The sequence below is a fragment of the Haemaphysalis longicornis genome, unplaced genomic scaffold (genome assembly GCF_048455015.1).
Source record: "Haemaphysalis longicornis isolate Haplotype H1 unplaced genomic scaffold, Haemaphysalis longicornis Haplotype H1 scaffold_13, whole genome shotgun sequence".
NCBI lineage: Eukaryota > Metazoa > Arthropoda > Arachnida > Ixodida > Ixodidae > Haemaphysalis > Haemaphysalis longicornis.
In genome coordinates, this window is record NW_027526233.1 from 48,788,612 (window position 1) to 48,809,816 (window position 21,205).

A 21,205-nucleotide genomic window follows, 5' to 3' on the forward strand; every position below is an offset into this window, starting at 1 on the left:
TTGTTCTGTAGATAGTCATTTTCTGCGTAATTATCTTGTTTAATTACCTTTTTTCATTTTTTAAATTTTAAATCCAAACATCCATTTTCAATTCATTTAATTTGCCCGTTATACTTCGGTGGAACGGAAGGGGTTTCAGTTTTTGAGCCCGTTTAAGAAAGTATATAGTTCAAATCTTTATGAGCATTCTCTCTGTGCACAAAAAATTCGCCTATACTTTGGCCATAAAAAAGTTGTTCTCTTTAAAGACCATAGTAAACCCAGTAGTGAACATTTCCGCTCCTATGCGTATGCCTACTAAGAGTACGGAACTCGTTACATCGCAAGTGTGCGGCTGGGACCCGAATAACAAAACCACCATTCGGTTTAGTGCATATTTGGGCATTCATTTTGGTTTCAGGTCGCCTGTGACCTATGTCGAGCTGATAGTAGCCGTTACATCTCCAAATAAATTAAAACCAACAAAAAAATCCCGGGCCATTTCTACGGATGTGAAACCTTGGGACGAGCGAAGCAGGTGGTGCATATGTGTATTCTTGGTGCGTAGATGTTTTTTTCCCACCGAGCTGAAACCATTAGGCTAGGCACATAATTTGCTTTGCTTTTCAAATCCCGTGTCTTTGTTTCAAGAAGCGTTGTAGCGAGAGCCATAGGGAAACGTGTCCGGAGCGTTCTTCTAGTACGCGTATTTGCGCACGAGGAAGAAACGTTCAAGCGCTGTGCATTGGAAAACTATATACCGGTGTTTTACTACCATGAACACATTTAAAGCGACGACGACAGGATACGCCCACAGCCCGCGGCCCGAAGTGGCTTCGCCCCTAATATTCCACAGACTCATTCAGAAGTGCTGAAAAAAGACGGGCCTAACTCTTATACAAGGTCACACTTTGGCCTTCCAACCGGGCAAAGAAGAGTCGGAGGACGCAAGGAACAAATTATGACCGACTTTCCCTACAAAGACGGTTCTGTTCACTAGTATGTTTAGTTGGACTTGCGAAGTGTTACTTTGATTCTTAACAATGTAAGTTTACCGAGAAGGAGCGTGCGATGCGTACGTGCGTCCTCATCGGCGCAAACAAACGAGGTGCGCGGGTGAACTTTCGCCAGCGCACAAGTTGAACAATATAGAAGGGCGACACGACCATTGATAAACATGTGGTGAAATTTTATTTCAGTTTGAAATAATAGTTGATTGAAAGACGTGCAACGTAATCTTCTTACACGGCGAGGAGTAAATAGAAGTAAATAGAGCCCGAGATTGGTAAAACAGATTAAAAAGCGCCGGCAGCCAAGAGAAGAAAAATTTGATGTCCACAAAACACAAAATTGTTTATTTTAGCTTCAACATAGGCTATCTTTGGATAAACCAGCCTCAACGAGGGCAAACAAACCCCCCCCCCCCCAACCCATCCAGAAATGAATGCCTCAACCCTGGTTTATAACGTGGAAAGGAGAACGCCATTCACTTTTGTAAACCCCACGGACAGGACCGACTAGCTAATAAGACGACTAGAGGTACGCACATGCAAAATTCTCGCAGTATAAGACACGGAAAGAGTTGTGCCCATTACGGGAGATTTACAATAAAAGCGGGACTTTGTAAAACGAGTTGCGCACTCGCTCCATCATTCTCACTCAAATAGGTAGATTACCGATGCCTTGAGAAATAGAACCTTAACCCCTTCCCTTGCTTAACCCCTTCTCTCGTTCTTAACCCCTTCGTCTCCGCCTCTTTTGATTCACAGCCCCCTGTTCTTCCCAGTGAATTGTGAGTACACGTAAGGCGTGCCAATACTCCGTTCACGATACCATGGTTTTGGATGCTGTTATGCAATCGACGTATTTGGAAACACCAAATTCTAAGGGTTCATGTGCCATAGACGAGTACGCCTCCTTTCAGTGGCTGCAATAGACCTTTCTGGAAACTTGCGCGCGCCCCAAAACGGCTGCCGCAAAGCAGCCTGGGAACTGTGAGCGCCGCAGCAGCCGCCGCCGCTGCCGCACTGGCCGCTCTTCATGTAGGTCTGCCGTGCCAAACCGTGCCGTGCGCAACAGCGCCTGTGGAGGCAGCATTTTTTGACGGTGCAGCTTCGGCGTTTAGCATTGTGTGACGCATGCAGAACATCTGCTATCCTAGACAGCTGTTTTATTAACTGGCTTCTTTTTCAAACTTCAGCATTCTTACCACAGCCCGCATTTCTTCAACAAACTGTGGCATTTTGGGGATTTGCAGTGTGCATCCCATGGATTCATGCTACACTGTGTCCGTATTTGTTTCAAGTACTGTTGCCTAAGAGGTGCAAGTCTAATTTATTTATTTATTTATTTATTTATTTATTTATTTATTTATTTATTTATTTATTTATTTATTTATTTATTTATTTATTTATTTATTTCCAGGTACTGTTGGCCGATTGGGCCGTTACAGGGGTGGTGTAAAAAACTGACATAACAACCGCCATGTCAAGCGTAAAGAAGAAATGCATAGCCGGTACAAAAAGAATAGATCATTATACTACATTCTAGAACTTATATGCTACATCACATTCATCACAAAATACACTTCACAATACTACATCCTACAACGTACATGAGACAAGTTACAGGAAATACATTCAAATTTGCTATAGAACACAGGCACACATACGCAAAAAAAAGTAATCACCGTTCACGAAGATTCACTTAGAAAATATTTTGTAACATTATTTTCAAAATGTTCTGCAGTTGGAACGTATAGCATCCGGTAATACATTCCACTCTTTTATTGTTCTAGGGAAAAAAGAGTATGCATATGTGTTCACGCGATATTGTGGAACTAGGTAGTTGCTGGGGTGGTCACTTCGTAGGCTCCGCCCTTGACGGGGATCGTGCAATCCTGAGCTCTTTTCCTGTTTTTGGCTGTGTGTAAATATGAAAATAGAAATGATTATTTCAGTCGAAAAAAAGACGAGGCAGCTGGTATGGTGTCATTGCAATAAAAGGCCAGTACACTTTTATTCTGTTAGCAAAACTAACCAATACCGACTAAAGGGTAAAACTTTTCAGAGGGCGCTAATACAAAACACGCATTGTTGACTGTTTGCTTACTTATCGATTGAGAAGTGGTTTATATGGGAAGTTGTTCAGGTAGCAACAAATTTTCCACATCTAGTTCGGCTTGTCAGCCATCGCATTTGGTAAATCATACCACATGTAGTATTCCAGAGTTCTTCACTTCTCGAATAACTCGCTCAACGTGTCCCTTCAGGTTGGCGATCTGCCGTATGCGTGTTTGCTCCGCTACCGTCAGTTGACGCCGACCATTTTACATGGGGGTATTTAACGCCAGGTTCACGGAGCTCATCTTCGATCAAGAATCCTGGGTCCGCTATGGCGAGATGCCTCCTTTGTTTTCACACAGGAAGCACACCACACCTTAAAAGTGGTAAATATTTCCCCAATGAGCTACCGAAAAGAAATAGTCGTAATGCTGAACTCACAACAGCAGAAACCCCGTTCCTCCAATGCCGCAGGAAATGGTCTGCAGGCAGTCGCTGTCGTTGGAGAAACCTCATCGTTGTCTGCTGGAGGGAAAGCATTGCTTTATCGCCTTGTTACGCCCTTTGTGCTAAAATTTATTACAAAACGGGCGTTGATTACTCTGAGATGACAGGAGTATCTCGACAGTGCGGCATATCACTAGTTCGTCTTGGATGCCCGGTACGGGCCCTTAGTAGGGCGGCGTTTTGTTCACTTCGCGGCAGCTAGGAAAAAAAAGAACATAAAAAGCATAATTTACGTTATAATGCTGGGCTTGGCTGTCATTGCCGGAGGACAACTCTCGGTGAAGACCGGGTGTGGAAAAATGGTCGCATACGGTCTATGTAAAATTTGCGTCTGCTCGCGTTGAAATGGGCTCCACATATCCTGTGATGCTCGGACGGCTCCCACAAAGCAAATGGGCCATCACGACCCTTGCGATTTATCCGGCGAACACATTATTCCGATTGAATTTTCTTGACCTTCGGAAACGTGTGCAATGAAACATGCTGGTCTCGTAGCGTATTGTTGTCCTAACCGAGCACACAGCACGTTTGTCCGCCTCCTGCAGCTTCCTTGGCGCCATATCGTCAGTATAGCGTAAACTACAATCGCCAAGGCAGGTCGTAAACGAGTGTAGCTTTATACACGCGGAAATGCACCACGAATAATGTGGGCACACGATATGGGCTTCTTCGTTTTCCCCCTCGGCTCCCTCACCCCCCCCCCCCCGGTTCTGCCGGAAGCAAGAGCTGGCTATTTGTATTTTGCTCGGGGGGCTCAAGTGTCACATTTGTTTTCTATTTCCTCGCGTTGAGGAATTTCTCTTATTCCGTGGGCCGCCAGACGCGCGAAGACGATTTTCAACTGTCAGCAGCTGGTTCCATTCTGCAAGCTAGCAGACGACGTTGCTAGCAGACGACAAAAGGTTCTCATGCGGTGCAGGCAGTTTCAGAAGGATGCGGAGTTTATTTCTTATTTTGAGTTCTATTGTTTAAAGATGCGTTCTTTGATGCGGAACATAACTTTGAAAGCACAGCAATTCACTCTACTTAAACTTTGCCCTTTGACGGGCTCGCTCCGCGGACGCGGCGCGCGGCGCGACACCCCGTCCCGCCGTCGCCGCTCGCACCGCGCGCGCACGCAGTTCCCATGGCGCCTTGCGCGGGCCCGCCAGGGGAAGTAGCGGCGCTGGAGTTTTTGGAAAGGTCTATTCTATTCCCAACCAAGTCCAAACGTCAAGAGCACCAATCAAACTGTCTGGCTGATTTGCTTTGTATGCTATTTTTATCAGAAGAACATATTGGGAGAACTAGAACGTGCGGCTATGGCATCAATGCCGCAGGAGAAAGAAGTTTGCGTGGGGCGCAGCAAGCATCGGAGCTCTCTCCAGCGACATCTTTTAACCACATCGCTTCACAAAACCATTGTTGCTGCTATTTTTGCCCTGTTGCCACGTAACAATACTGTTGGAAAAAAATTAGGAAAGCCAACGCTTAAGCGTAGGACTTGAAGTTAGCAAAGCTGTACGCAACTTTCAAGACCATCACGAAGGTTAATATCCACGATTGCCGCCGACTTGCTTCTTCGCTGCTGCAATGACATTTACTTCATTATTGTTGCTACAAGTGTGATCTTCCTTCATTTGGTGTTGCCACGATTACGGCAAAGCATGATTTTGATTCTTTTGGCAAATCTTCGCCAGCATCCATAATTGGGTATGCTTGGCTTGACAAACGTGCACCGGGGATGCTAAATGATTGGCGCAAAGCGCGCACACACAAGCGGTGGGCATATTTTCGGTTTTGGTTACTGCATGGTCGCAGCTGCGGTGTCTGCTCTCCTGTGTAGCCGCTCGGGACTTTGTTGGTATTTTTAACTGCTCGACAAAAAAGTTGCAATTTGCTTAACAGCTTCCCTGTTAAAAGCACGTACTGTTAGAAAATGTGCAGGAATTTCTTTTTTTTACCATTTGGTTGTCGTCTTGGTAGTGGCTGTGACTTTACGTCATGAAAATTTAAAGGGGTAGTGCCCAAGTCTTACAGACAAATAAGAAGCTGTTCACTTACCTCTCCTAGCCTCTCATGTACAGACAGCAGATTTCACTTCTTTAACATTGTCAACGGTGCTCTGAACCTATTATGTTTAGAAAATGTAAATCGTGTGATGGAGTCGTCGCTGTGGCGTATGGGGGTCTCATTGTTTTCACGAGAGTAATGACAAATAGATAGCTTCATCAATTTTGTATTGTCAATTCGTAATTGCATTGCCTCCGTCGGCCAACGTTTGCCGGTGTTCATAAAAATCAACCTGCCATGGTAAAGCGGCTAAGGATTGGCGCTGCTGAGCACGAAGAGACGGGTTGGAATACCGACCGCGGCGGCCGCTTTTCTGATGGAGGCGAAAAGCAAAAACGGCCGTGTGTACGAGATTTTTCAGTGCACGGTAAGGATCCCTAGGTGGTCCAAATTAATCCGGAGCCCTCCACTACTGCGCGCCTCATCGCCTTCTTTGCGTCGGCGCGTTAATCCCATCAATCAATCAATCAATCAATCACTCAATTCAGAAAAATCTGCCGAACCTCATAAAAAGCCACTCCCCTCTAAAATCAAAGCCTTTATTGGATTCTGGCGTTTGAGGACCACCTAAATCGGTCGGCGGCTGGTAGGCTTACATCGGTTAAGCCTCAAGAGGGCGAGTCGCGAAATGTAGTTTTAATTACTTTCTTTCCACTCTTTGCCAAAAATTAGCGAATGAAACAGGCTGCACGGATCACGTAAGTCTATCAAGTATGTACGCGGTCTCCACGAAGGAAGAATGGTGCTTCCAGTTGTTACGCTCAAAGCTCCAGAGTTTTCCTTCTTGGAAAAACCCGAATGAATGCCTCAAATCCAGCGCTAGTGAGTTTCAAAAAGGTGGTCTCAAAAAGCTGGTCTCAAAAAGTTTCTTTTTGAGATTAGCTCGACAACCGTAAGGACTTTCTGGCTGTTCTCCGACGCTCGGTCCTACAGCTGAACTCCGCGAAGAGCAATTCGCCTGTCGGGAAATAACTACATTGGGTCACCTATTCAACGCATGGAGAATTCAGCCAGATGTCACTAAATTTCTCGCTGTAAAAATTGCCCCAGTGCTATGCACTACCAAAGACTTCTGCAGCGTTATGGGGCTCCACTCTTCCGCCAATTTCCCAGAGAATTCTCCGATGTTGCTGGCCTTTTACATGTCTTCTAGAGAAGAAGTCTTTTTGATCTGGGAGCCGATAAGCTACGGCTTTACACACGGTAATATCGCCCATGAAACGCTATTAATGTTGGCTCATTTAGACATGCACGCGCTCACATAAGTAGCAACTGATGGCATTTGCAATGGTATGGGCGGTATTGTTGCACAACATAAAGCAGGCCAAACCGGTTTCGTTACTTATGCCAGCGGGCTCCTTTGTTCCACTGGATGCAATTATTCGATCAGTGAGAGAGCGAGGGCGTTGCTCTCGGTTGGGCTGTGTATATGTGGCACGCTTATGTGCATGGACGACCATTCACAGTGGAGACATACCACCACGCCCTGTGCTGGCTGTCGTCTCTAAGCGACCCCATCAGAAGATGGGGTCCCCCCTGTGCTGTGCGCCTGTCCACCAATATGTCTAAAAACCTAACTACAAATGTGGTCGGTTGCACCAGGATGCAGATTGTCTTTCCCGTCGCCGCGTGGGCCCTCCCGATCACCACAACTAAGGCGATGTTTATAGACGTTTCCTGTTTTTGTCCTGCTGAGCATCGTCACTGAGAAACGTGGGGATGGTGGTTTGCAGACCATTATACAGCATATAGGCGTTGCTTTACGCATTCTGTCAATACGCTTGTTCGTTCTTCGCGACGGTGTACCCTACCGCTGAACATGCGATATAATAGTCCAGAGCTCCTACTAGTGATACTTCAGCATCTCCGCCCTTCTGGTATTAAAGAGCGCCAGGATATGCCAACTGGCCACCTTGTGGTCGCTCCCACGACTGATCGTTTGCGTCGCTGGTTCTTTTGGCCTGTCCCGTATCGTTTTGGTTAGCGTTACTGTCTGCTTCCTGTCTCTTGACCTACTACACAGCAACGAGATCGACGCAGAATTTTGCTCACACACCTCATTTCTTACTGAGGAAATACAAGATTGTTCGTAACCAGGAGTAATCGTAGTATTATCCTGTGGCGGAGCGTTGCATTAAAAATCTGTTAGGGATAAGATGACATTCGTTATCAAATCTGTGAACGTGTATTATTGGCATCGGTTTCACAATTTATTGATCTTACCTTGGTTCGGAGGACGATACCGCCGCTTCAACATGATCGATGGATTCATTGATTGATTCATTTCAAGTGGAATTCCTTTTAAACTGGGTGGTGACATGTCATCATACCAAGAAAAAAAATGATACCTATGCTTTTATTGTTAGTTACAAGCTAGAGCAGCTCGAGGCAAAGCACACAATAATGCTCCGTGGCTTCTTGATACGAGAGCAGACGATTGCGTGCCGACCGAGCACTCTCTTAGAAAGCAGGAGCGAGCCCAGCACGGCTGTGTAGTTCTCGTTCTTCTTTGTGGGCCGCCCCCTTGCCTCCCACACCAGATGTGCCGGGGTCCAGACGATGTTGAGTGGTTGAGTATGGGAATTTTGGAGAATCCTGAGTGCTGTAGCCGAAACGTTACCAGGAATGAAGTTTTGAATGACCCTATTCGAATAAGTGATTATAATTTGTGGTGGCTGCCTGGGGTTGCGGGCCATGGCTACTGCCGCCTCTTCCGACGTTGCGGGGTAATATGTCCTTACGGTGAGGAAAGTGACTGGGGCTGAGCCCGCAAGCTCTCCTGTTCCTCCGGAATTTCACCATCGGTGCAAGCTGGGGAAATTTGTTAACATATGTGGCTGAACAGTGTCGCCAGCGATTTGTCAGGTCAGCATTTGTATTTTAATTACGAAGGTAGAACGACCAAGTAAAATGGTGGTTTCACTGAATAAAAACTCCTATGAGCATCAAATTTTGTTCAGGCATATGTTGAGTCTAATTTATTTTTTATGTCCTCCGCATTTATATTACCGTGAAAGCAATATTGGTGGATTACAAAACTTGCACAAAACCCCTGCGTACAAAACCCATACAAAACACATACAAAACCCCTCGGCAACTTCAAAACAGTACGCCTGCGGAGAGTTTGAAAATAGATATAGCTAAAATAAATGTAACTGCGATAGACACGCACGAAGTAAAAAAACGGACATACCAGCAACATATGAACAACATTAGCAAAGTATGTGTAAATACCGTCCACAAAAGAAGCAGCAGCAACATCGAGAGTACATCTTTAGTATAGTTGAAACAACGTCGGACATTAGGGTACCAGCAACGTTATCTCAACATCCAAAAAGATACTGCTGGGACATTGACGTTCGGATCTTTTTGGGACGTCGCAAAGATGTTAGTGGTTTGGTGGGCAGTAAGTAGTGTACTAGGTCAACGGGCAAGGTGCACGGACTCACTGGACATTACCAAGAAACCTTTAGACCTACTGAATGCCATTTAGTGCCGCTAGAAGGCTGTGCCAAACCGACGGAAGAGCTAAGCCTCGCCAGTCACAGCCGCTACCCGGACTCTCCCGCCGGCTTCGTCGACGCTTCAGCACGAGGCTATTTGCCCCCTCAAGTAATGAAGACCATTGGAGACATCGAACCGGCAGAGATGTCCGACCCCCGACGGCATTGGTTCACCGAAAATAAGTGGCCTTAAAGGGCATCGAGCAAGCGGCCATCACGCAGGTTCTGAACCGGCGCAGTGTCAAGGACTCCCGACCAAAGAGAGGCAAGGGCGCGCAAAAGCGCAAGTTTGCGGCTATTCTTACAAATGCGCTGCGAAAAACAATGTTGCAATATTTTCTGGGGGATAAACCTAGAAGAGGCAAAGCTTGTGAATTGGTAGGCTCAACTTCGTGCCCTGCACTGCGCTACTTCATTGGATTTTATTACTGCCTATTTAAAAAAACCGTTTTTTTAATTTGGGATAACAAAAGAGCATTATCAATGACGAAACCCGGATGTTAATTTAGTTGCGGTGTTTGAGAGTGAGCTTAGCTACACTTCGAAAATGACTCATTTGGTTAAAAACAATCGCCAGCATCCTAGTAAACACGGTGTCGTGTTTTTCTTGCTCAACGCGGCTTGTTGAGTCTACGCACGATTTGGCTCTAGCAATAGATATGCTTAAAATAGTTCATTGTATTTTCTTGAACTGCAAAAAAGCATTTGGTGGTGCTTCATATCAGCTTCTTGTTAGTAAATTGTGAGCTATTAACTGAAAGAATCCTTTATGGCATGGATAGCCCAGTATCTCTTTCTAAGACAGCAGTCGGTCGCTCTCAATGGTTGTTCGGCCGGATATGTTCCTGTGACCTCAGACATTCCCCTAGGCTTATTTACGAGCCCTCTTTTGTTTCTGTTATATATAAATGTTATTAATAGTGGTCTGAAATCTTTGTTGAAAAGGTTCGCGATTGACTGTGTAGTTTACAGCACTGTGGCGAATGAACGTGTTTCCGAATACCTGCAGTATGATTCGAATTTAGTAACATCCGGCTGTGCTGACCCAGAAAAGTCGTTTAGTGTTATAAAGTGTGTTGACGTCGAAGTTAAAAGAAAATGTTCACTCCAATTTAATACGTATACGGTAAATTACGCTGCTTTAAAAACGGCCGCGGAATATAAATAAATAGTAGTTTATTGAACGAGCGCTTAGAGGGTAAAAAGGCACGTTCACTACACAAAATTACTGCTTCACGTATTTTTGCTTTCTGAGACAAAATTTCAGCGAACCTCCATCTAACTTAAAACAACAACCGTATTTCACTCATGTGCGCTCAAAGTTGGAGAACGCACGTGCTTTCTTTGATCCCTACATCAAAGAGCTGGTTGATACTCTTGAAAACATACAGAATATGGCATTGCGTTTTGTTAGAGTTAATTAACACTGTCAACTTCGAATGACAGAGAGTAAAAGTGAACGTAAATGGAAGATGAAAAAGATAACATGCCACACATCTGCCTGAACGTTTTTCGTAATATCTATCATTCGAAAACTGGAATAGAAGGGGAGAAGTATATCCAACCGCCATTCTGCATATCCCAAAGTGGTACCGCTAGCCTAAAGCAAATTATTAACTTTCCTTTAAAGGTGACGCCTTGCGCGATTCATTTGACGTAGATCAATGAGAGTGCAATTATCTTTCTCGTATGATTGTATTCGCTGTTTATAATGAGAATTTTTGCAGCGCTCTGTAGAATTATTCGGCCTCAAGTTTGATGCTTAGTGCTACCCTGCTGTAATGCATTGAAATGCAAAACAGGCTTTAAATAAATAAATAAATATATAAATACACTTGCGCAGGCGCAAGTTCGACTCCCACGGGTTAACAACCTTACGCCTTCAAATTCGAACAATGAAATATTTATATTTTTATTCGTGGCAAGGTTTGCTGTATGTATACTACCATTGGTGTGTAATTGGTTAGAAAGAAATTATAAAACTCTAGTCTTGTAGTTTTTCTTGCGGGAACACAGACGGTTACAACTGCAGCCACCTGAAGCAGGGCGTCTTTCGCAATGCCATCTGGAGTTTTTTAACGTAACATGACATTAAAGGAAAATTAATTTCATTTGAACTATTAAGGGGTGTGCACGTAACTCATGAAAACAACACAAAAAATATGTTGAACATGAAAGTACTTCTTTGATCTCTCCTAGGACCAGCCCTGTGAAAGATCGTCAGAAAAGTTGATCTAGAAGAAAATTTCGTTGCAAGAAAAATGGGGAAATACTGGACATACTTTTTTTGTGAAGGAAAGTATATTGAATGCTGCTGAGTGTTTCACGGAGTACCAAAACACTTCGTAAAGGCATGCTCACTGGTTTTATATGCAACAAAAGTGGTCAAGCAACTGTTATAGAAATAGTTGATTCAGTCAGAGCATGAAACTGCTCAGGAAGATTGTCCTGAAAGAAATCGGCTAAAAGGCGCACTTTTATCATTGTGAAGTTCAACCCACTAAATTATTCTCCTTCCGCCCTCCCCCTTCCATCTCCATTTAATACAGGTATGCCACCCACAGGCGATATCAGTTCTTGGACAATACATCTATTCCAGCTCTGCAAAGAAATGAATATTTTCGGTATCCGACCGTAAAAGAGGCACAGCAATTAAAGGAACGACAATTTCTGAGCACTGTTTAATAAAGGAATGTTGTTGTCTACTGACGCTGATAATTAAGCAAAGCTGCGGTGAAGGCTGGAGGGCTTGTGGTAGCGCGCGGGCTCACTTTGATGCGGGTGCAGTGGACCCAAAATAGTGGGTTTGTTGTGCTGCACACTGCGACTGAGTCAGCTGCATGCGCTGAATACAGTGGTCGTTCATCGTCCTCAATACAGTTAACGTACTTTGGCTGAAATTCAATGCCCGTAGCATGGCCAAACTTCCGGCAGCTTTAGTCCGGCTGCAGTCTGGCGACCGCATCTCGGCTGTCATCCGGTGGCCGTACTCCGGCCGCACACGGGTGGCTTTGGAATGGCCGGAGCCCTATGGCTGGAATGTGACCATACGAGCGTAAGCCGGTCGACTGGCCGACGGTCACTGACGTTGGATAGCCATGGGAGTACGGCCATTTCTCGAAAAAGCCCAGAATTGGACACGGGCTGAACACGGCCGGACAGAAAATCACCCGACCAATGTACACCGGCTTGCGTTAGGTCGAATAATCCTGTGATGCGTAGGACTTTGTAAACAAAACAAGGGTCACATTGAATTGGTTTAAATGAACGCACTTTTCATCAGTCTTGTGTTGTAGTGATCGCAACCAAAACAGCCTTGCATTTATTGTGGTACACTCTCATCGGCTTTGTCACAACACGGGCTGCATCCTGAGCACGCAGAGAACCTATACAAGCTGTCCCTTTCACATATTCCTCTCCACGGGACCGCGCATCTGCTTTGGCTTGCCTGTACGAGTTGCCTTTAGGGCACTGTAAGTGCCATGTCAGACGCAATGCAATTCGGCAACTTTATCACCGTGGATTCGACGTTCACTGGCGGATCATGGACTTGTTTGTTTTTATCAAATTCCCCTTATCAGTGCATGAAACAGCAAATATTCATTGACAGGAGTCGGCGTTAATGAATTCTGCGAAGGCATGGACTTGTTTGTTTTTATCAAATTCCCCTTATCAGTGCATGAAACAGCAAATATTCATTGACAGGAGTCGGCGTTAATGATTTCTGCGAAGGCACTGTGTTTCGGGAAAGTGACGGGCCTACTGGGCTTCACAAAGGCAAACATTTTGGAAGGAAGTGCTACTTTGCTTAGCGGAATATAATCACTGCGCGCTCTGCAGTCTCGTATACTTGCTACATATTCGTGTGCAAAGGGCTGCACAATAACCTGAGTGGAGCCTGCTTATTTTGCGTATTTTCCAAAATCGCGATTATAAACAAATCGCGCGTCCACAAAGCATTACATTTCATGCACACGTGTGCAAAATCACTCTATAGTAGTAAACAGTTGAGGTTGAGTTCGCTTCATTAGATTTATTCTTCTTTTACACTTCATAAGTTCCTGTCCTGTAAGCGGTTCCCGATTATTAGATACGCCGCTTACACTCCGATTGTGCAACGCAAAAGCATTATTTCACCACCATTTCTTGCTTCAAAATTGAACATCTCCTTCTCAGTCCCGGATAACTGTGACACGTCAAGCCAGGTAGCGAGAGCGCATTGTTTTTTTTGTGTTCCATTACTCTTGTTCTCTAGCTCTGTGGTGGCACAAGGATTTGGTGTCGCGTTTATTTTTTTTGCTCACCTAATAAATTCACATGACGCGTAGAAGCATCGGAACGAACGCCTGGCTCGAGTCACCGGTGTTAAATGATATCTAATTTGACTTCCTAGAAAGTTTTTTCCCCGTCGGTGTGTTTAGTATATTCATGCTTTCCCACACCGTTCTTCCACTCCATGTCTTAGAGATTGCAGTCTTTCGTGGGTTATTAAAGCGAAAATTTGGGTCCGTCTGTCCGTCCCTCGATTGAGCATTGAGAAAAAAATTTCCAAGAAATCGTAACAAAGAACAGTTCTTACAGGTGGAATTATTCCAGTCTCCTGAAGGTGCACGCGTTAGTCATACGGGCACTGATTATTTATTACAACACCAATCTCAGAGGCATTACAGTCCTTGAAGCAGCGGCCTTAACTCTTACCATCGCGTTCAGCTTTCACGAGTCCTGCTGCTCGCGGGAGCCAATTCCACAAGTTGAGGGGGAGGGGAAATCTGCGTCCTCGACGAAGAGAAGCATCACAGCGGCTGGACACGCGCGCGGGACGCTCTCCGCAGGCGCTTGCTGCTCAGCAAAGGACCCGCCGTGGAGGCTTGGGAACAGAATCTTGCGAACAGAATTTTAACTCTGGGTGATCCTTTTCATTGCGGCATGTAGAAACCCAGGCACCCCGACTTAGCACGAGGTCGCGGGTTCGATTCCCTGCCGCGGCGGCCGCTTTCTCATGGAGGCGAAAAGAAAAACGCTCGTGTATTCGAGATTTCGGAACACGAAGGATGGTCAAAATTAATCTCGAGCCCTCCGCTACGGCGCGCCTCATTGTCTGCGTTGCGTCGGCGCGTGAAACTTTGAATCAATCAATCAATCAATCAATCAATCAATCAATCAATCAATCAATCAATCAATCAATCAATCAATCAATCAATCAATCAATCAATCAATCAAGCTGCTCATCATAGGGGCGGGAGGGATGGCCACCGTCGAGAGTGAGCAGGGCAAACGCGAACGCTCGGAGGCGTCCCGGATCTCACTGTTGTCGCGGTGAGTCGAACAATACCGTTTTCGCATCCTTTGTTTGAACTAGCCACTGCCTGCCACGTTTGGCAATGTACAGTGTACAGCTAGGTAGTGGGATGTAGCTTGCTAGGAAGCTGGGAAAAAATGACGAAGGGTGATTATGTCTATCGTCGCCGGTTTTCGGTTTTGTATATGGAACATACCCTACCCTTCTTAATCCCGCAAGGGAAAAACTAGGCGCATAGCAGGGCTTGTTCTTGTTATTTTAGTTAATATTACACGCGCGGGTGCTTTGTATAGCGAGTGAAGAAAAGCAACAGCGCTTCAAAACAGCGGAGCACCACTCCAACTGTAGCAAGATAAAAGCAGGCCCCAAAAAGATATCCCGGTTGTATTGGTATGGGAAAAACAGGAATCAAATGTTCAAGAAACGATACTAACTCTACCAACGGGTTGCATTCTAGCGTTAGAGAAAGGGAACATTGAATTGAATTCGACAAACTTCCATTCAAATCATCTCGGGAGGAGTGAGTTGAGTTGTCAAGAATGGGAGAAGTGGCAGAAGCGCATAGGGCTTAGCCGCGATTTAATTAGTTGTTCATTTACCCATCTATTTATTTTTTTATTACTTAAAAGCCCTGGAAACAGGCCCAACATGAGGGGCGGACAAAAAAAACAAAATCACTGGTAAAACCCACGGCACATCTGAACAAAGAACTTGACAAACAAATCATTTCATAAAGTGGGGGCAGAGCAGGTCATAAGGGAGAAAAACTAAAAAGCGGAAGGAATGGCAAAAGTTTGACACCGAGAAATTCGCAGGTAAAATACCTCGCCAGGTGTGCACAAAACTTCGCAGGCAATTCATTTAATGAAGTGATTGGCTGGTCTCAATGAGAAAAATAAAAAGTGGAAGTAATGAAAAAAAAAAAAACTTTAAGACCCCAAGAGAAGTATGAATACCATATTAGCTCATGCAGGTGATGGGAAATGTGCGAGAAGACATCAGGGAGAAAGCATTGATTCATGAATCCACGCAAAGTAAGCAAAGTAAATCGGCTTGTAATTTTGACAGAGATTGTCTGAATTTCACCGATTATCTTATATGCGTCGGTTTTTGAAGAGTTCATTCCAATCATTGGCTGTGCGAATGACAAAAGATTGTTCAAATAGAACCGTACTGTGCCGGTTGTACGATACTGCAAATTTGTTTTTGCTTCTGGTAGAAAAACGTGCTTTTAAACTCGCAAAAGATGAACAATTTAAAAAAACGCACACCTGATCGCTAGATCTTGCACAGCTTCCAACGCCAGAACGAGGCTCTTTTTATGTGGATACTTTCAGCGGTAACGCAAGCAGGCACGCTGCCAATACACTCCTCCAGAACTTCGAAGGTGATTACATTCCTGTTTGTACAGCACTCACTCTCGGAAATCGTATACTGGTGAATGAACACAAACAGACCCAGCTTTGCTTTCGGGAAAAAATTGCCGAAGAAGCATGGAGAGAAGCCACAAATAAAAGCCTTAGTTTTGGAAGAAATGTAAATCCCTCGTCGTTTGGGTTATGCGCCCTGGGAGCAGTGCTGCGGAATTACCAGTCCGGAGTTGAAATGACCCTGGAAGCATTACAAGTTTTCGCTACCCCGGAATGGAATGGGAATGGAATGGCGCAATGCTTGGAGGAATGAAATTGTAATTGAATTGCATGTATTTCCCCAAAAAGAAATCGCTTTTCCTTCGGCACGTTGTTGTTTCAAAATATGCAAAAATTTGCAAAAGAACCCACCAGCCCAAGTTCAAACATTTATTATCCGAGCCTTTAATTTACGAAGAACGCAGTAATGTAAAATTAGATTGGCTTATTAAAACCCCGGTATATGTATATATAAGCTGCGAGCCCAATACAATTCTGTCCTTAGAGAGCGCTGCTACGATTCTCCGTGTAAAAACCACGGCTGTAAAACGTGGGTGTCCGTCGTGGGGAACCACGGCGGCGATATCCTTCCCCTCTCCCACCAACTGCGCCTTGCAATTGTTTACCTCGGCGGCGCCATAGCCCTGGCCACGAGCTGTCTCCCCAGGCTTCAGTTTTAAATGCAGAGCATTACAGTAACTCACGATATCACCCGCGTTGGCGTCCGTAGTCCGCACCGCACCGGTCCCTACTACATAAAAAAAAAAAAGAAATACCATCCGGCGTCAGGTTTCGATCCCTCGACTCTGCGGGCGGAATGCAATGTACATAGTGCTCTAACCAGTGCGGCACAAAGCCGACACAGATTTGGATGCTATGAACACGCCTGATATCGTTGACTTATTTAAACTACTGCTGACGAGCGCCCTCTCGTCAGACGTTGCCACAAGTGCAACAACATTAACGTAACGCAAACTACTTAACGTCGTGCGCCCTCGGAAATGGTCTGCATTTGATCGTGCCCCTCGCGAGGGGGATGTTTCAATGCGTCTTCCTACTGGCCAGTACACTCGTCGCCATCTGTCGGATGTTTAGAATAGACGGAAATTTCAGGAGTAGCTTTTATCTGCACCGTGCACGCATAGCGCCATCGGCCATCTGCAGCTTCTGCAAAGAGGAGGAAACACTTGACCACTTCCTGTTGTCTTGCCGGTGGTTCTCTTCCCTTCTAAATCGTTACCTGGAGGCTCCCCTCCGGCGCCTGGGTCTCGCCTTGTCGGTGCCTAATTTTCTTTTTTGCTTCTGGAACCATCAGAGACGCGCATCACACGTCACCGTCAGCGAGACGCTGGCGCGATGCTTGCGTTCGCTGCAAGCTTTCGCATATCATATTACGCAACACCTCAAGTCCCGCTCCCCCCTTCTCCCCCAGGACATTTTGCAATACTATCGCCTCTGCCTAGACACTCGGACGCCTTTCCCGAAGCAGCGCTCACGAAGGCGTAAAATATTGGTACGGGAATTCAGGCGAAACAAGAGAGCCCCCCTAATAGGAAGTGCGGCCACGGCTGCATGTACCATCTCTGATTCAGAGATTCGCGGACGAAGTTTCCAGACAGACGAAACTTCCAGACGAAATTTGCGCGTGCTCAACTTATGCACACGCTCAATTTGCGTACCAGTGAAGGATTCGAACGGAAATCCACCTATCAAACTGTGTTTGGAAATGAACGCTATGACGAACAACTCCCACTGAAGTAGAAACCAGTCTCCATGAACGACGATGCCAAGAATGCTCTTTCGAGGCCTCACGGCGTACGTCAACCAATTTCTCCAAATGAAGAAGGCATAAGACTGTGAGAGAATGCCAGGCATAAGGCTGTGAGGCGGTAAGGCTGTGAAGGCATAAGGCTGTGAGAGAATGCCAGAGGGAATACCACAGAGAAAAGGTGGTGAAGGGAACGTGTGGTTCAGATCATGCCAATTGCATGCCGCATGGTGCGGTCCTACTAGAGGCGCCAAGAAAAAAAATGGTCGCGTATCTGCTCGTTTAGTTGCAAATGTCGTCAAAAGACGATAGTTTTTGTAGACATTTGCGGAGGAAATTCTCCCCCCTTCGCTTTTCCGCTCACCTCTCAAGCTGTTCTTGTTCCGTCACGCTAATCCCAAGCTAAACACATTAAAGGTTTGCTCAAGGCGATTTGAATTTACCGCGTTTTACAGCTACAAGCGGGGCTCCTCGATGCCAGCGCTGCAGTACGGCGAGACGCGCGTGAATGAAGGCGGCCGACTACAAGGTTTATAGAACCGCGTGTTCATGCTCCACGTGCGTCCCAAGCAGAACGTGGAACCTAGTTAGTGGAACCTTTCGTTGCTGTTACCGCGTGATTTTTCATATGCCGCCAGGAGGCGGCAAAATTCTGCAGTGAATGTAGAATAACATTTGCCTTCGAAAAACCAAGCACCCAGGATTTTTTTAATAAAGGAACACTGTAAATATCCCTTGTGTACTAATTACCTGTCTTATATTTGCGTAATGTCTTCTTCTTGTTCAACAAAGTTGACAAGTATGAACATATAAACCGGACTTAGACGTGGACATTTGGCTGTGAGTATATAAGACTATTGCGCAGCGAGCATTTTACTTTGGCCGGGAGGCTGAATCGAGTTACAGACAGACAGACGGACAGACAGACGGACATAAAGACAGACACACAAAAATTCTGGGTTTAAGTAGTTCAAGAAAGACTATCGTCTTTAAAAAGCTACTCGTTTTCGTGTCGTTTGCAACGCATCCTCAATTGCTGTCGGAGCATCTTCGTGGAAAAACCACGTTAAACAGGGACATCTTAGTGTGACCTCGGAAGAAGATAGACGGGCCGTACAGCTGCCGTAAGATCGTCTTTGTAACCAGTCCCTTGAGAGCGCTCGTAAGCGACTTCCTCATCGCGGAGTTAATTATGCTTTTGCTGAACGACGCAATGGACCCCAGGTAGTTCGAGACTGCAACAGTGTGCGCAAAAGGTCCTCCGACGCTACAAAATGTGCCTGTGTTTCAAGCTGTAACATGTGACGATGCCAGTTTTACCGTTACCCTGTGACGGAATCATCGGTATGGCTGCGGCGCTTTATAAACTTGGATAATCGGCGAAGTGTATAAGACCGATGACATAGGACCGGGCGACTGCAGCTCGCATGCAGTACAGAATTCGCGTGACTAGTGCAACTGTCGTGCCTGTGCTTTTGGTAACTATACGATTGAACATTTGGTGGGCGCGGAGGACGCAGCTGATTTCTAATTTGCCACCAACATGGACAATGATGATGATGATAGAAACGCTTAGAACAAAGTGGCGCCTTTGTACGCACGGGGACAGCACGGGGTACGCACAGGAGTTTGGAACGCTGCGCTTTGACAACCGTGAACAGCTTGGCGTCGCTCTATCCACGGCGGCCACAAACACCGAAGGAGGGTTTCTCTTTTGGTATCTTCCACGTTGCAAGGAACGATGGCTGTGTTAGCTGGGCGGCCGTCTAATTCTTCGGTAGCCATCTGCATTTCTTTCCCAGTCGCATTTGATTACCTCGGCCAATGTGTAATGCATTTACTTTTACATTAATGTTGCCGGCGATGTGCGGCAATAACTGCACTGTGTGTGCATTTGTCTTCTTCCTGCCATCTGTATAAGATGCCGGTGTACGAAAACTCTGGAGTTATTCGGCGCACAACTTATGCCTTCATTTTCTTCGCCCTTTGTATTCACCTAATTAACGCACAGTCTATCGAAGCCGACAGACGTCGTTATTTCATAACCTAATCAAATGTTATGAGTGTTTTTCTTAACTCTGTTAACCTTTGCCGGTTTCGCAAACGCTTCCTAAACGTAAATTATTCCCACATTCCTCTAATTATTAGGTTTCCTACGTGCTGGTCCTATCGATACGCCACTGGGCTACAAAGCATACTGTAACTGACCCATTGCTGTTAAATTCAGGCTGTTTCTGCAGTTACAAAAACCGATTTTTTTTGCCGTTTCACTCTGACAAGAAGTACAGGCGAAGCTGTTATGTGTTAAGTAAAATGGCGAAATGGATTCCGCTGTTGTACCACCATCGAGAACATCCCCTGAACACTGTGAAGTGGCCGACCTCAAAATTGACTTCACCGGAACGGCCACCCTTGAATGGGAAACGAACTGGAGCAAGCGGCTTTTCCTCGAGTCGTGCCACATCCAGCGAACCGCTGGGAACCTTAATCGCCCTCTTGGTACTCTCCCTCTGGCATACACACACGGATTACCGTATTTGCTCGCGTAATGATGGCGCTTTTCTTTCAAAATATTCGATGAAAATTTAGGGGTGCGTTCATTTCGCTGGGTAAATTTTTCGCAAAACATGTTTGAGCGTAGAAACCGCAAGTTGAGGGTCAAACGTTTTACGATAGGTTTCATGGACACCAAAAAATAGTAAACAAAAACATAATAAAAAATCCGCACACCACCGCCATTCGCTTTGCGAATTGACGCAAAATAAAGTTTTTTTTTTTGCGAAAGTGACTGAAGCCACAACGTTTCGAAAAAACGGGAGAGGTGAAACTCATACAAGATTGCCGTATAAGTATGGTATGTAAGCAGGTAACGCATCTTGACAAAACCCGGTTGACAAAACTTATTCAGTAGCTTTTGAAAAAATGCACAAAATCAAATATTTATAAACCCATACCCAATAATGTTGCTTAGTAAAGTGCGAGGTGCAAATCCCTAAAAAATAGGTAAATTGTTAATATTGTTGTATTGGTTAGCTCGTAATTGTGAGTACGGCTGCTTATAAATATTGAAAGCACTTGCTTTCGCACTTTGCTTTCTCCGTCTGTTTGCAGAAACATTGTGCACTCCGCTATGTATTTGCTTGGTTGCAATAATTAGGTGTCTTAAAAAAGGGCGTTAGAGCAATACACACTCCAGCGGAACCGCTTTGCGCCGCCCCGTTCACCCTCCGTCTTCCTCCCCGTCTTTTAGAGCGACCTGGGGAGTGCTGCAGAGTACAACTGGTCCTTACAAGCTCTCTGATCGGTCAGCGGAAACCGCAAATGGGACTTTTGGTATGGTCGCTGCGATGAGCGGCGCTAGGGCGACGCTGCTGCTCGTTGTACTGCACTACGTGACGGCTTAGGTATCTAATGAAGACCAAAATGGAAAGCTCTATTTCGCCGCCTGCACCATCGGCATATATTCCGCACGTTACTGCCTCGCAAATTAGCGCACGCTCTGGCCTCTTTTTATGGGTTTTGTGTGAAAACGCAAATCTAGCACATGGTGTATGTCGCGAAAATGTATTGTTTTACTTTGTATGAATATGAAAATTGTAACAGCCTTTCGGAGGAAGCATTACAGA